Genomic DNA, 17342 nt, shown 5'->3' with positions numbered 1-17342 from the left:
CTGGTAACATTCCCCACTTGACTGACTGACACCGGTACCTTGTCATCCTGGGAAAAGTACAATTTTCAGGTACTTCCAAATCCTGTGGTAGTAGCATCCTTGACAAGGTGTCTGCATTGCCATTTTTCTCCGACTGTCAGTATCCGATTTCATATGAGCAGGTTGACAGAGCTAATGCCCATCTCTGCAAGTGTGCTGCCGCCATTGATGGTATTCCTGTATGTGGCCCAAAATGGAGGTTAGCGACCTGTGGTCCATCAGCAAGTACCTGCCATAAAGGAAATGGGTGAACTTCTCACTTCTCAACATTATGCCCAATTCTTTTTTCCAAACTTGGCATAGTTCTCCAAGTTGTTAGTAACCTCAATGCGAACACAATGGGCCTTTCCTTTCCATTTGGTAAGATGTGTGACACTACTGTGCCAGCTCCATAGGGCAAGACATCACAGGCTAATTCTAGTGGTAATTTCAGGTCAAAATGAGCTAACACTTATGACTTTTTAAGGTTTGCTTCCCCAGTAAACTTCTTCATATGTCCGTGTCCATTTCTATTGATACTATTTTCCCAATAAGTGATGCAGGGATTCAAATATGGTTGCTAGACCCAAGACGAACTTGCCATAATAATTGACAAATCCCAAGAACGATCTCAATTGAGATGCATTCTGTGGTCTAGGGGCCTTCATAATGGCCTCTGTCATCTTGAGTGCCTTGTGTAGTCTCTCGACATTGATTACTTGACCCAGGTATTTAATTGAGTCCCTAAATAAACCCTCATTTCTCCCTTTTTACTTGTAGGCCAAGCTGCTGGAAACTTTTTTTGGAGTTTCATCCAGGTTTCACACATGTTGTTCTTCGGAGGAGCCAATGACCAAAATATCATCCCGATAACACTGGATTCGTAGCAACCCATTTAAATTATGTTCATGGCTCTCTGGAATAGAGCTGGCACTGGCTTGATGCCAAAAGGAAGTCACGTGTAGCGGAAGAGTTCCCTGTGTATCACTATTGTCAGCAGCGGTTGAGACTCCTTCACAAACCCCATCTATAAGTAGGCCTATGATGGATCCATTTTTGCAAAGTTCTTTGCCCATGTTCGTCTACTGGATAGGTGAGTGACCATTCTGTGAGTGGAAGTGGGTATGGATGCGCAACCAGGACTAGGTTGACTGCGACCTTAAGGTCATCACAAATCCTCACTGTTTTTAAAATTGGAATGATATGAGTGGCCCATTCACCATTTGTTATTGGTTTTAATGCTCCCAGATTCACCAGCTGTTCTAGTTCCATCTCCACTTTAGGTTGAATGGCATGTGGTACCAGACACACCTTCAGACCCCTAGGACAAGCCTCCAGCTTCAGATCTATTTTAATTTCGATTTCTTTCATTTCCCCCAGGGTTCCCTTGAAGACTTCTTTATGTCTGTCCAGAATCTCTTGCAAACTCACATTTGAGTCTACCAGCCTATTAACTATGTTCCAATTTAACTTTAATTTTTATAACCAGGAGTGTCTGAATATTGCAGGGTGGTCACCTTTTACCAATGGTCACTTCACATTACTTTCACCAGTACATAGCCCTTCAGTGGCACCACTTGTTCCATGTATGTAGTGTAATCGTGGCAGGCTTCAATGGTGGTGCACTTAATTTCTCTGTATAGACTGATTCAGGAATCAGAGACATTGCAGTGCCAGTATCAACTGCCATCTTTTCTGTCTTTCCCTCTTCTTTGCGAAGAACTGAAAAACGACCAGCTTCACCCTGTACTGACAGGATGATTAACCAAAAATCTGCTGACTCTCTTGTCTACTTCCTGGCTGGCATTCCGTACCTTATGCCTTGTCCTCAGGATTGTTTCTTTTTAACTCTTCTCTTTTTTTTATGTTGTAACCGGCAATTTCACATAATGTGACCCACTCAATTACATTTTCAACATTGGGCTTCTTGAGTCCAACACATTAAATCTTTGCCAGATCAACAGCATTCAGTGGTTGGTACCACACTGTGCTGAGCTTTCACTACTTTATGCAACCAGGCACTGACACCCAACTGTGTTGCTTCACTGGCTGCCAACTCCATTGAAGTAGCAATTTCAAAAGCTGCCTTGAAATCCAGATCTGTCTTTGTTGGCAAGTTGCGTCAAATGGCTTCATGTTGGAGGCCACAAATGAATTGGTCCTGGAAGGCATCTGGAGGATCCCTCTGAATTCATAGTGTTCCATTAACCTCTTTAAGATGACCACAAATTGGGCGATAGATTCTCCTTCACTCTGTATCTGTTTATAACAACAGAAATGTTCTGCAATCATCACTGGCTTTGTTGTAAAATGACTTTCCAGCACTCCACATAGTTCTTCATAGGTCTTCTCTGCTGGTTTCTCTGGTTGCACCATACTCTTAGAATCGCAAAGGTCTTACTTCCAACGCTGTTCAATATAACGGGAACATTATGTCTTCAGCCATTCTGTTTGCCTTCAAGTATGAATTAAAATACTTGATTTACAGAATCCAAGTTTCTGTCTCTTTGTTAAACAATTCCATTGCTTCAAATTGGCCTGCCAATTTGTTTTGCCACTGGAATAATAATATAATATGATAATTACATTATAATAATACTGTCTGCTTGGTGAACACTCTATGCGACATTTTCAGTAAGCTCATGGGTGTACACTCCCCTCTTCAGCCATTGGTGGCAGCCCAAGTCATCTCACAACTGCCACTCTTGGCCCACTCCCCGGTGAATACACTTCAGCCTGAATCCCCTCGTGACCACCTCCCTTGACCTTTTGGTCTGTCTCCCAGCAAGTCTGCCAGGCTTCCTCCTAATCTTGTACCAGTTTCAAAGTCCAGGCGACGTTCAATCCTTTCCCTCCTGAACATTGCGGTAGCACATAGTTAGTGGGTCATGACTCAGCCTTATTACCAGTTATTATTTTTCGGTCTAATAACTTACAAAAAGACCTCACGGTAGGCCTGGAGAAATTTGAACCAAGAACAGTTTATTATATATATTTACAGCTACACAGTCAGACCTAGACTGCCCCTAAAACTTCCCCCTCTGGGTCATCTGATCTAGTCTCTTAAAGTGACAGCATGCAGCCCCAACTACATACGTAATAGACATGGTGGATGGTGAGTCTCAGGAGGGGTATGTTAATATTTTGGGGCATGTAAGTATGAGAAAGACGGATATTTTGGGTGTTTTAAAAAGCATTAAGATAGACAGGTCCCCAGAACCTGATGGGATCTGTCCCAGAATGCTAAGGGGCGCAGGTGAGTAAATCGCTGGGGCCTTATACAAAATTTTTGTAACCTGTTTAGTCTCATGAGAGGTCCTAGCAGACTTGAGAATAGCCAGGAATGTTCCTTTGTTTAAGAAGGGTAACACAGATAATCCAGGAAATTAACAGCTAGTGAACCTTCTGCCATTGATAGGGAAATTATTGGAGAAAATTCTTAGGGATAGCATTTACTCACATTTGGAAAAGTATGGACTTCTTATTGATAAGCAACATGGCTTCGTCTGGGGAAGATTGTGTCTCACAAACTTATTGCATTTATTTAACAAAGTGACAAATGTGTTTAATGAGGGTAGTGTGGTAAATGTTGTCTATATTGACATTTTGCAAGACCTTTGGCCAGGTTCCTCAGAACAGGCTGATACAAAAGGTGAAGTCATATGGGATTTGTAGTGAGCTGGTAACATGGATATAGAACTGGCCTGTCATAGAAGACAGCAAGTAGTGGTGGAAGGGTGTTTTTCTGACTGCAGATCTGTGACCAGTGATGTTCCTCTTGTTTGTAATTATATATGTATATTACAATTGTAAGAGAATGTAGGTGGCCAGATGAGTAAGTTTGCAGATGACACGAATCTAAGGGAAGTTGCAGGTAGTGATGAGGGTTGCTAGAGAATAGGACACAGGATACAGCAGGAAATAGGTAGGCTGAAGACTTGGGCGGAGAAATGCAGATGGAGTTTAATCAGGACAAATATGAGGTAATACATTTTGGAGGATTTAAGGCAGGGGGGGAAGTATACAGTAAATGAGAGAATCCTAAATAATATCAACATACAGAGGGATCGAGGTGCACAGGTCCACAGTTCCCTGAAATTGGCAACACAAATGGATAAGGTGGTCAAGAGACATATAGCATGCTTGCATTTATCACTTGGGACACAGAGCATAAAAATTGGCAAGTTGTGTTGCAGTTGTATAGAACATTTATATACATTTAGAATATTATATTCAGCTTTGGTTGCCATGCTACGAGAAGTATGTAGAGGCTTTGGAGAGGGTACAGAAACCGTTTACTAGGTTGTTGCCTGATTTGGAGGGTATTAGCTATGAGGAGAGATTTGACAAGCTTAGTTTTTTTTATCACTTAAAGGATGAGGGAGCAACCTGATAGAAGTTTACAAAATTATGAGAAGCATGGATAGAATGGATAATCGGAATTTTTTCTTTTCCCACGTAAGATACGTCAGTTATTAGGGGACATATGTTTCAGGTAAAAAATGGTAAGTGTAAAGGAGATGTGAGACAGATTTTTTCACAGAGGTGAATAAATGCCTGCAACATGCTACTGGAGGAGGTCGTGGAGGAATTTACAATAACAGCGTTTAAGAGGCATTTTGATAGTTATATGAATAGGCAGGAAATCGAGGGATATGGACTGTGTAGAAGTGATATGGTCTGTGCAACAGGTTTTTAGTTTAGAAAGGCATCATTTGTTGGCTCTGTCTTTGTGGGCCAAGGGACCTGTTCTTTGATGGAAGATATCATCAACTTGCTCAGTAATACTCATTGACACCCATTTTGAGTTCCTCCAGGACCACTCAGCTCCTGACATAATTGCAGTCTTAGTTCAAACGTGGACAAAAGAGCTGAATTCGAGAGGTGAGATGAGAATGACAGTCCTTGACATCAAAGTAACATTTGAGCAAGTGTGGCATTCAAGGATCCTTCACGAAACTGGAGTGATTGGGAATTTGAGTGAAACTGCCTGCTGGTTGGATTCATAGCTGGCATGTACAGTAGAAAAGGGAGATTTCTTGCCAAAAATCTCAAAGTAATAGTGGATTGGGGACAGAAAGTGGATAAAATTAATGTAAATAAAACATCAGTAATGAGGACATCAATGGAATTAAAAAGTGACAAATCCCAAAAATCTGACGGTTTCCATCTGAGGGTGTTAAAGAAAGTAGGGGAGGGCACTGTAGACACCCTAAATATAATGTTTCTGAATGCCATAGATAGGGGTTGTCCTTCTGGATTGGAAGATTGCACATGTCATTCTGCTTTTTAAGAAAGGTAAAGAGGAAAACCAGAGAATTACAGATGAGTTAGCCTAACATCTGTCGTGGGGAATTTGTTGCAATCCATAATCAAGGATGGGGTAACTGAACTCCTTAAATTTTCAGTTCATCAGGGAAAGGCAACATGGATTCATGACCGGTCGGTCATGCCTGACAAACCTCATTGATTTTTTTGAAGGGGTGACTAAGATTGTGGACAGGGGAATGTCTATGGATGTTGTTTATATGGATTTCCAGAAGGCACTTGATAAAGTCCCACATAAGAGACTGTTATTTAAGGTAGAAGCCCATGGAAGCTGTGAAATTGGTTGAGTAGCAGGTGACAAAAAGTAGGGATAATGGGTAGAAAGAAAAATTGACAGCATGTGGTCAGTGGTGTCCCACAAGGATCTGTGTTACATCACATTACTCATTAATGACTTGGCTAATGGCATAGAAAGTCTTGTATCTAAATTTGCTGATGACACAAAGTTGTGCAACATTGGGGTCAGAGCACTTGATAGAATAAAATTACAAAAGGATGTTGATAGACTTGGTGGATGAGCAGATAAGAGATCAGCATAAGCAAGTGTGAGGATCTCCATTTTAAACTGAAAAAGGATAGATTAGGGTACTTTCTAGATGGTATGAAATTAAATACAGTGGATATCCTAAGAGACTTGGATTCAGGTGCACAGATCTGTAAAATGTCACGAACAGATGCAGAAAATAATCAAGAAAGCTGATGGATTGCTGGTCTTTATTTTGAGGGGACTGGAGTAAAAGGATGTAGAATTTATGCTGCAGTTATAAAAAAAGCCTTTGTCAGACTCCACTCAGAGCACTATAAGCACATCTGAGCACATTTAAGGAAGGATTTATTGGTCTTGAAAGGAGTGCAATGTAGGTTCTCAAGAATGGTATCTGGACTTTAGGAGTTAATTTATGAGGAGAGATTATATAAATTAGACCTGTTCTCCCTTATTTAGAAGTGATCTGATTGAAGTCTTCAAGAGGTTAGCAGGAAAAACAGGGTAGATAAACTATTTCCAGTGTTGGGGATTCTAATACGAAAGGGCATAGTCTTAAAAATTAGGGCCAGACTGTTAAGGAAAGATGTTCAGAAGTATTTATGCACACATAGGTTGGTAGATGTTTGGAACTTTCTTCAACAAATAGCAGTGGATGCTAGAACCGTTGTTACTTTTAAATCTATAATAGATTTTTTTTGTTACATAAAGGTATTAAGGGATATGGGCCAAAGGCGGGTATATGGAATTAAGACCATTGAACACGTGAACAGGCTCAAGGGATTGAATGGCCTATTCCTGTTTCTATGTTTCTACAGGCAGTTGGTTGTGCTTGTTGGAGGTTATTCATCTTAGCTCCAGGACTTTTATGCAGGAGTTTCTTAAGGTAGTGTCTTCAGCCCAAACATCTTCAGCTGCTTCATCTTACCCACTTCTGACCTAAAGATTGAGGGAATGTTTGCTGATGATTGTGCAATGTTCAGCATCATTCATGACTTCTCAGATAATGAAGCAGTCTATGTTCAAATGCAGCAAGACTTAGACAATATCCAGGATGTTAAAAGTGACAAGTAACATTCGTGCCACACAAATGCTAGGCGATGAGCATCTCCAGTAGGAGACAATCTAACCACTGCTGCTTGGCATTCAATAGCTTTAACATTACTGAATCCCCAACTATTGACATCATGGAGGGTTACCATTGACTAGAAGCTGAACTGGACCAGCCATATAATACAGTGGCTTGAAGAGCTAGTCAGAAGTTAGGAATACTGCAGCAAGTAACTCGTTTCATGATTCCCCAAAGATTATCCACCATTGGATGTTTCCCAATTGCCTGGATGAGTACAGCTCAAACAACACAAGAGGCTTGACACCATCCAGGACAAGGCAACACACCTGACTGGGACCATGTACCTCCCCCATCAGTGCTCAGTAGCAGCAGTGTGTACCACTACATGCATTGCAGAAATTCACCAAGGCTCCTTACACAGCACCTTCCAAACCCATGATCACTTCTATCTGGAAGGAAAAGGATAGAGATACATGGGAATATCACCTTTGCAATTTCTCCTCCAAATCCCTCACCTTTCTGACTTGAAAATATATCACTGTTTTTTCAATGTTGCTGGATGAAAATTCTGGAATTGCCTCCCTAACAGCATTTTGGGTCTACCTATAGCACATGGACTGCAGTGGTTCATGAAGGCAAATCACCACTACCCTCTCAAGGGCACCAAGGCGAGTGCAATAATTGCTGGCCTAGCCAGTGATGCCCACATCCCATGAGTGTATTAAATAAAAAAGTTTTCACAACACTACCTTTCACTCTTTACATTTTCTTTTTACCTTTTTTGCAATTTCGTTAATCATTTTGATATGCTTACACCATAAGGCTAATCAGTAAATGACAATATATAACTACGATAACCAATGCATGAGCAATAATTCAGATCCCTGGGGGTCTTGGTATATTTAAACCAATTACACCATTGTAGTATAGTAATGATGTTGATAAAATCAATCATACTGTTAGCTTTCTTTCTAGCTGATAAGGGTGGCATGATGGCTCAGCGGTTAGCACTGTTGCCTCAGTGCCAGGGACTCAGATTAAGTTTCAGCAACTGTCTGCGTGCAGTTTGCATGTTTTCCCTGGGTTTCCTCCCACAGTCCGAAAATGTGCAGGTTAGGTGGATTAGAATGCTAAATTTTCCATAGTGTCAAGGGATGTGCTAGCAAGGTGGATTAACTGCTGGAAATGCAGGGTTATAGGAATAGGGTAGGGGGATGGCTCTGGTTGGGATGCTCTTTGGAAAGGGTAATGTGGACTTGACAGGTCAAATGGCCTGTTTCCGCACTGTAGAGGTTCTATGATAAGAATGTCACTGGCTTCATTATTTCAACATATTTTTCAGTAATAATGGAACATCATATCTGAACCTTGGCATATATTCCCTCTGTTCCTCGCTTGGAATAGTCCTATTGATATTCAGTTTTAGCTTGCCCATCTTAATATATGGGTCATATTCATATCTGTCCCATTACCAATTCATATTCAAGATGCAGATAGAAAGTGGGTTTTCTAATTTGACATTCCTTTTTCCCATGACAACTTCTTTCCTGGGATAATGATAAAATATGTATTGAATCATAGAATCCCTACAATGCAGAAACAGACCATTCAGTCTATTGAATCTGCACTGATCCTCTGAAGAACATCCAATTCTTTCCCCATAACTCCGCATTTACCATGGCCAACCCACCTAACCTGCACATCTTGGGACAATGGGAGGAAACCACAGCATCTGGTGGAAACCCATACAGACAACATTACAAACTCCACACAGTCACCCAAGTCAGGAATTGAACCTGGTTCCCTGGTGCTGTGAGGTAACAGTGTTAACCACTGTGTCACCCCAAATTATTTGGATTTAAGTTTCACCAGCTGCTTTCATGAGATTTGATCTCATATCTTCCAGAGCATTTGGAGTCCCAATCCAGTAAAATTACTTCTACACCACTACCACTTCCTGATTTTCACAAGCGAGATAAACAACATGTTGTTTCCTACATAAGATAACTGCGGAGGTACCTGTTTTGGATATGGTTTCTATTGTACAATTTCTTTTTACCAATCCATTAAACTCACAGGAAGCTTCAGAACTTGGATGCAAATGGTCACAATACCAGGTTAAGACCCCTTGTGGCATTGTTCCAAACTTATTACTTGCTCATACATTTCTACAACAAAGGGGTTTACTCGAGTACATTTCACAGGTACATTAGCCTGCTCCTTTATGATGTGTTCCAATCTGTACACGGTCAGAGCTTCCTCTTCATCAAGAAGAACAGGTTTGTGCATGACAATCCCGAACATCCTAGCAGTCAATTTTCCACACTCAGGTAGTATTGGATAGGCCTTGGAGGCAGTGCATAGTTGACAGGTTTTCAGGCCCTGTTCTCATAATTGCTGAGGGCTTTTAGGTGTTGAATATTGATCCAGTCAGGAGCCTGACAATCCACTGATTGTTTTACATTTCCCTTAGCCTAGTCAATGAGCCAGAACCCCTACATTATGCTATCATTTCCCGTCTCTTGCACAGAAGCAATTTTATCATCTCAGATTTTGTCGTTAATAGGTTTAGGCATGTTTTGCAACTGGCCCACTATCACTTTTAAATGGATGGTCATCACGCAAGCCTCTCTCAACCCAACTGATAGGTATGATTTTGTTTGCACTGAATCATCTTTACACTTTGTTTTAGATCATTAAACTGCAACTATAATACTGTATTATCTATATTATTTATTAATGATGCCCTGTGTTATGGACCAGACCAGACACCCTCAAAATATCTCAAGAAGATAGCCTAGACCCTAACTTATTTTTAAAGGCAAATGTGAAATGCCTGTTCCAGATGCAATGCAACTGGTTAAACTACTTAATGTTAAGCAAAACACAAATTATTTAAACACTGTAGTTAATATACAACCAAAGAAAGAGGAACTTATAATAACTTAACTCTGTTGGAAACTTAACAGAATGATAGATATAGTAACTATTACCAACTAACTGTTCCAACATAGCAAATCCCATAAACATACCCCTTGGCAAAAAGGAAAATTCAGACACATGCATTTCTCCAATCCAGGAGGAAAAAAAATCATGAGAAAATTCAGAGAGAGTAGCAGCCAGGAGACATTCACTGAAGCTCGGTTGAGAACCAGTGGTTCTAATGCTGCTGATAAACCAAAACCCAGAAATCCTAATCTGAGAGCTGGCCACACCCAATCAGGCTGTTCTTAAAAAAAAAACCCAAGGCCTCCCAAACTGCTTACTCAAGTGGTAATAACTAGCTAGCTCAGCACCACTGCCTTACAACCACTCTTCCAAATAAAAAGGACTGATAACTTCTTAAATTGACAGCATCATCATACCTGGTATTAAAAATCATGGCTATGTAATTTGGGTGTCCCCTTTCTCATCTAGTCTGATTACTCTGAAATACCCATTTTCTTCCCATGTTTCCATATCATACTCAGTTTTGATTAGATTTCTCATGACAAATAATAATAGTGAAAATCATGAAACAGGATCAGCTTAGTAGGAACCAATATCAACATTTTAAGAAGTCCAGGCAATTCGAGCAGACATTATAGCTTATTGTCCCTGTGGACATACAAAGATTTAAGTGGAGCAGGTTTAGGTTTCAGCATTAATTCCACAACATTCATGATTATCTTTCGGCTGTGGGTGATGCCAATGTTTACATTTGTTATCCAGTTTATACCAGAACCTCTGGGGTGTCGCTGTTTTATCCTCAGGGTCATAGAGAAGGTTGATTGGCATTCTTGATTGTCTCCCTTAAAACACAGATATATGATTACTTTTGAAGAAGAGTCACTGGACCCGAAACATAACTCTGATTTCTCTCCTCCACAGATGCTGCCAGACCTGCTTAGTTTTTTCCAAATTTCTGATTTTTGTTTCTGATTTCCAACGTCCGTGGTTCTTTCGGTTTTTGGTTGTGTGTGATTGCTTCAGTTTGCCATCATTTTTTTTGGTGTGGCTTATACCAGTCACCTTCAACGTTACTGTTGTTCTGAACCATTTCACACATGGAGCTGGAGTCATGTCTATTACCAATTTCTTGGCCCAATTATGATGTCCTATATCATCCAGGCTTCGTTAACACCATGTATGCTTCACTTTACTAAGTAGCCGTTCTGGATTTGTAACTGTGTAGTTGTTCTTATATAGGTGATTTAAACCTCATTTTCTCAGCTTTCCACGTTGTGAATTCCAACTTCCAGCCCCCACCTATCTCTTCGTTCCTTAATTATGAGGGATTGTTCTGTATCTTCTCTTGCACTGTGACCACAGAAGGATGATCACCTTGTTGTTGACAATATCTTCTGTGGCAAACAAAATGAAGAAAATAAAATAGAGGCCCTTTCTAATATTACATTTCAATTATTTACAACTGTCAGATATGTCTAATAGATATTTCTTCTACTTTCACTTAGCACTTTGAATGGAAATCTGCTTGGCCAGGACTATAGGGATCTCTGGTGGGCACCATGGTTGGAGGAGTCTGCAAACTCTAGTACTCTTTCTCCTAGGATCAAAAAGGGGCTCTTGTGGTGCAGTGGCAATGTCCCTACTTCTGAGATAGGAGACCCAAGTTCAAGACCCACCTAATCCAGAGGTGTATAATAATATTTTTGGATAGGAAAATAGATGTGGGGATCATGTAATATTTTCAGATGATACAAAACTTAATGGGAATGTGTGTTAAGCAGCTTCAGGAGGATTTGGCAGGCTTAGTGAGTGAACAAGAATATGGCATATGGAACACAATATTGAAAATGTGAGGTTGGTAGAGGAAGCAGATGTGCAGAGTATTTCTTAAATTGTGAAATGTTGAAAAGTGTGGAGTACAAAGCAATCTAGGTGTCCTTGTTAGTAAGTCACTGAAGGTTAACATGCAAGTGCAGCAAGCAATTAAGAAGGCGAATAGAATGCAGGAGTAATGGAGTCTTGGATCAATTGTATAAGAGCTTGGTTTGATCACACTTGGAGTACTATGCGCAGTTTTGGTCTCCTTATGTCAGAAAAAATACTACTGCCATACAGGAGTGCAACAAAAGTTCACTAAACTTGTTCAGAAACTGGGCCTATATTCTCTAGCATTTTGAAGAATGACCAGTAATTTCATTGAAATCTACAAAACCTTTTAAGGGATAGAAGGGATACCGACAGGAAACATGTTTCCCTTGATTGGGGTGTTCAAAACATGGGCATAATTTAGAAATAAGGTGTTGACATGAACTTAGGACTAAGACCATAGGCTGGCAATTCATGTTTGAGGGGGTGGCTCTCCAAAGTTCAGGCCTCTATGTAGTATTGACCTTCCCCATTCGTCATTTAGTCAGATTTGCTGGTGATTTCAGCCACGTCATCTGCTGTTCTTTCAGTCTGACTTCTGACACCAGAATTATTTCTGAGATACCTGCAAACATATGTCGACTCCAGTTCCAGACTCCCAATTTCATGTGGAAGAGGCTTTTGGGAATTTACAAGAAATTGAAAAATGTTTTCAATACACGCACTGAGAGGAAGTTAGACAGCAGAAGAGATTTATCCTTTTTTTTCTCAATCTCCTCAAATGAGATCAATCTTGCTGGGAGCTTAGTGCTTTCGGGTAAATGTATGAAGCAGAAATGAATACAATGTCAAGATTGGATTGGTTTGATCAATACATAATTCATTGATCCTTATAACACATTACAAGTTCTTCATTAACAGCCCCAATATAATTACTATCAACTGCTTAGTCGGTCCTTCAGCAATGGAGTAGACCCGTAATGGTAGGTGATCAGTCTGCTATCACTTGCTGCTGTCTTCTTGATGTCGTCATCATGTTTATTTTATCTCCAAATTCTCCCTTTGCCTGTGGGGAGGCCAGCTTATATAAGGTTTAATTGCATCAGCATATGGCTGCTATTTTGACAGAGATAGCAAAAATTGTAGATGCTGGAGCCAAAGACAGTACAGTATGAAGCTGGAGGAACACAGCAGTCTAGGCAGCATCAGAGGAACAAGAAAGTTCACATTTCGGTTCGGGACCCTTCTTCAGAAATGGGGAGGGGGTAGGGAGCTGGGAAATAAATAGAGAGGAGGGGTGGGGCTGGGAAATGTAGGTGGGATGGTGATGGGTGAGTGCAAGGTAGGGAGTGGTGGGGTTTGGTCAGTGGGATCGGTGGGGTGCATAGGTGGGAGAGAAAATGGACAGGTTGTGTCGGGTCAACTAGGGAGGATGGGTGGGGCTGGGCAAAGGTAGGTGGAGTGGTGATAGGTTGGATGCAGGTAGGGGATAGTGGGGATTGGGCAGATAGATGGGGAAGAAGATGGACAGGTTGTGTCAGGTCAAGGAGGCGGGGATAAGATCTTGCTTTTTACCATCCCAGCAATTTCTTGTGCCTACACATGGATAGGGGCTTCTCAAGACCACATTAACGCAATCAAGCCAGTGATACAATTAATTGCTGCCTTCTCATGGCCCATCGAGTCCTATACTGCCCCTCCAAAGAGCATCCCACCCAGACCCCTACCCTCTCCTTGTAACCCTGCATTAACTATGGCAAATCCTGCTAGCCTGCATATCCCTAGAGACTACAGGGAAATGTAGCATGGCCAATCCACCTAACCTGCACACCTTTGGACCATAAGAGGAAACTGCAGCACCCAACAAAAACCAACGCCGAGAGGGGGAGAACATGCAGACAGTCACACAGGCTGGATTTGAAACCAGGTCCTTAGTACTATGAGGCAGCAGTGCAAACCACTGAGCCACCAGGCAGCCCAGTTACACACTTAATTATCCAGGGCCTCTGTATGGCAGTCAATTGTTTGATCCAGGAACACAATGAATCATTGTTCAACCATAGCATTTTCCATCTATTTGTGTATCAAAACACCATCAGTGATCTGCTGAGTCCATTGATTTATGATCACGTTTGAACAATCCATAAGGTTACTGAATTCAGTGGTCTTCTACAGGGAGCATTTTCCAGAGACTGAGATCAGGAAGGGGAACTGAATAATTACTTTTGAGGGCTGCATGTGTATCAATTGAAAAGTAAGGGTCTGCAAGAGAGGTATGAGGGTAGGATTCGTTGCGAGAGTTTGAGAACGAAGCTACAAAGAAGATACAAAAACAAAGTTACTGGAGAAGCTCAGCGGGTCTGGCAGCATCTGTGAAGGAAAAAACTGGTTCTGAGAAAGGGTCACCGGACCTGAAACATTAACTCTGTTTTTCCCTTCACGGATGCTGCCAGACCTGCTGAGCTTCTTCAGCAACTTTGTTTTTGTTCCTGATTTACAGCATTCGCAGTTCTTTCGATTTCTACAAAGAAGATACATCAGTTTTAAACCTGTCAGCAAAAGAATACTTAGTTAACAGAGTTCCAAGAAAATTTTCTAACCCTGAATTTCACGCAAATGAATGTGGACTCGCTAATTTTGGTTTGCATGAATTCTGGAGCTATTGTACTACGAAAAATGTCATGGATCCTACTGTAATGAACAGTGTTGGTTGTTAAATGTAAATTTGATATTGAGATCCAAAATGCTGCAAAGAGGGTTGTCACGCACACTTAAAATTCCAACTTTGTATCCCTGTGACAGTGAATCATTAGTTGTCACTTTACCATTCTGTGGAATGTATGTTAAGGGTGATGATTTTTTGTATGTAGAAATGTGTGTCAGTTATTTTGAAAAAACCTGTGCTCACATATGCCTGTTGTTTATCAATTTAAACACTGTGCATCTTGCAAATTAATTATTTCTTTGGTATTGTAGCTTTAAATTTAATGAAGCATTAATAATTACTGAGGAAGTTGATGAATTATTCTTACTCTCTAAGGTTTTGGAGTAGATCTGTAGCTCGGGTTGTGGGTGTTGTGGTTGGTTGGCTTGCCGAGCTGGTTTGTTGTTCCGCAGACGTTTCGTTACCCTGCTTGTTAACATCAGTGCAGCCTCCGATGAAGCGTCGGTGTGTTTTCCCACCTGGTTTTTAAACTCTGGAGTCCGTTGAGCTGGATTGCCTCACTTCCGGTTTTCCTTCATAGTGGAGTGTATATGGGGTCGAGTTCAATGTGTTTATTAATGGCTTTCTTCGTGGAGTGCCAGGCTTCTAGGAATTCCCGTGCCTGTCTCTGCTTAGCTTGTCCCAGGATTTTGGTGTTGTCCCAGTCGAATTGGTGGTTCTCCTTATCCGTGTGGATTGAGATGAGTGAGTATTGGTCGTGCCTTTTTGTAGCCAGTTGGTGTTCGTGTACTCTTGTTGTTAGTTTCCTTCCTGTTTGTCCGATGTAGTGTTTCTCACAGTCTCTGCAGGGGATCTTATAGATGACATTGGTCCTGTCCATGGCGGGGAGTGGGTCTTTAGTTCGGGTGAGCAGTTGTCGTAGGATTGATGTGGGCTTGTGTGCCACTCTGATGCCCAGCGGTTGTAGGAGTCTTGTGGTTAGTTCCGATGTGTTCCTGATGTAGGGTGGTGTGATGAGTGTGTCGGGGCGTGTAGTATCTTCCTGATGTTGTTCATGTAGGCATCTTCTGACCCAGTTTTTTGGATATCCATTATCCTTGAAAACCTGGAAGAGGTATTCTTCTTCCTCTTGGCATAGTTGTGTGTTGCTGCAGTGTGTTGTTGCCCGTTTAAATTGTGCTCTTACTCTGCTTTTATGTGAGTTAAAATACCCCAGTAGTCAGCAGAAATGTAGAAAAGATTGTTACAATGTGACTTAATGATCCAATTAATGAGTTATTCAGAATGAAAAAAGGTCACCTCAAAGATCAAAATGGAGCCGTACAAGATGCTGTGCAGAATCCAGCCAAAACTCCTTTGACTGTACTTTCCAAACCTGTCATCTCTATTGCCTAGAAGAGCAAAGCCCCTGGAAACATCACCATTTGCAATTTCCCTTTCAGCCCAGAAACTATCCTGACTTGGAACTGTATCAAAGTTCCTTTATTGTCATTGCATCAAAATCCTGAATACTTCTCCCTCACGCTGTGAGTCTGCCAATCTCCTTCTTAGGCAGCCCTTCAAGACTAAGGATGACTTTCTTCCATTCCAGAGTTGTGGATCATGAGGACTAAACAGTCCCATGTTGGATTCCATGCACATCCTGCGATAGGTGAGGCAGTAGGTATTTGAGGAGGTGGGTACATGACATGCTTGAGTTTTTGCACACTCCTTTCTTTGTTTGGGTTTGGCCTGCAGATGGGACTGTCAGAGATGCTCGAGATGGCTTGCAGATGGTTGATCTCTAGTTGGGTGGGCTTGGCGACGTGTTGGTGACATTTATTCAGGGAGGTTTTAAGGAGGTCCTTGAGGCATTTTCTGTGCACTCCTAGAAATTGTTTGCCATGAGGGAGGTCAAATGCAAAAGGAATGAAAAAGAAAACTCGAAGAAAATAAAAATTCATGTTGATAAATCATGCAGAATGTACATTTTGAAGCAACCAGAAATGGTGCTATAAGAAAGAAGTTATAGCAGAGAATTGCTGAGGGACAGTTAAAAAATATCTGTTATTGTCATTGCATACCAGGAATTTTCAAAATAAGAAATGGAGTAGTCATAAATAGTTCTATGGCTACTAAATTGTAACTAAGTAGGATAGCAATGAAATTGACTGATTGTAAATTCACTTTCGGGATGATGAGATGAAGGAATGATTTGACAAGTTAGACTTTGTTGAAGGCAACAGGAATCTTGTGCACTCTCTCAATCATGTAATTGGACAGTGGTGGGCCTTAACAACCTATGAGGTCAACGTCCGACCCACCAAGAACTGCGAGCCAATCAGAGGCACATGACTCTAGAGAATAGCAGCATTGTTTACAAGGCAGTGCCTGAGGTCTAATATTGTCACCAGATCCACAGATAAGCAGGCTAGTGGCCAGGGGATGAGGTGAGTTAGCAGCAGAGAGGTGGTTCTCAGTGACCCCTCTCCCCTTCCCAATGCTCGGCAGAAAGTTGGCAGGTTCCCCAGGCTCCCACCTAATTAAATGTCGTATACAACAAAATCCACCACAGGGGAGGACATTAAGTTCTATTAATAGAATTTCAGGATCAGAATGAATAAGAATCAAATACTTAAGGCATTTAACATCATGCACAAGTGGCAAATAGAGTTTAAGTTATAATTGGAGTAATTAAGATGAAGAATTCTAAAGTCTGAAAAATGATGAAGCAACTCAGGACAATTACTACACTTTAGGATCTTATAGGTTGCTATTGTTACAGATGAAAAAAATGTACTGGAGTATTTACAATCAAAAACTATCATGGTTGAGTGTACACATCTTAAATTCAGCTCTCATTTCAATCTTTAAACAAAGATGTGTCTATAATCTGTGGGAATTTCTGGTTTCTACATAGCAAGTTGTGATGGGAATGTCAAATGGTCCAATGGGGAAAGGATGAAGGTTCCCAAACTGAT

This window comes from Rhincodon typus, chromosome 4 (genome assembly GCF_021869965.1).
Source record: "Rhincodon typus isolate 14 chromosome 4, sRhiTyp1.1, whole genome shotgun sequence".
Classification (NCBI taxonomy): domain Eukaryota; kingdom Metazoa; phylum Chordata; class Chondrichthyes; order Orectolobiformes; family Rhincodontidae; genus Rhincodon; species Rhincodon typus.
Note: the sequence above shows the minus strand (reverse complement) of the source record.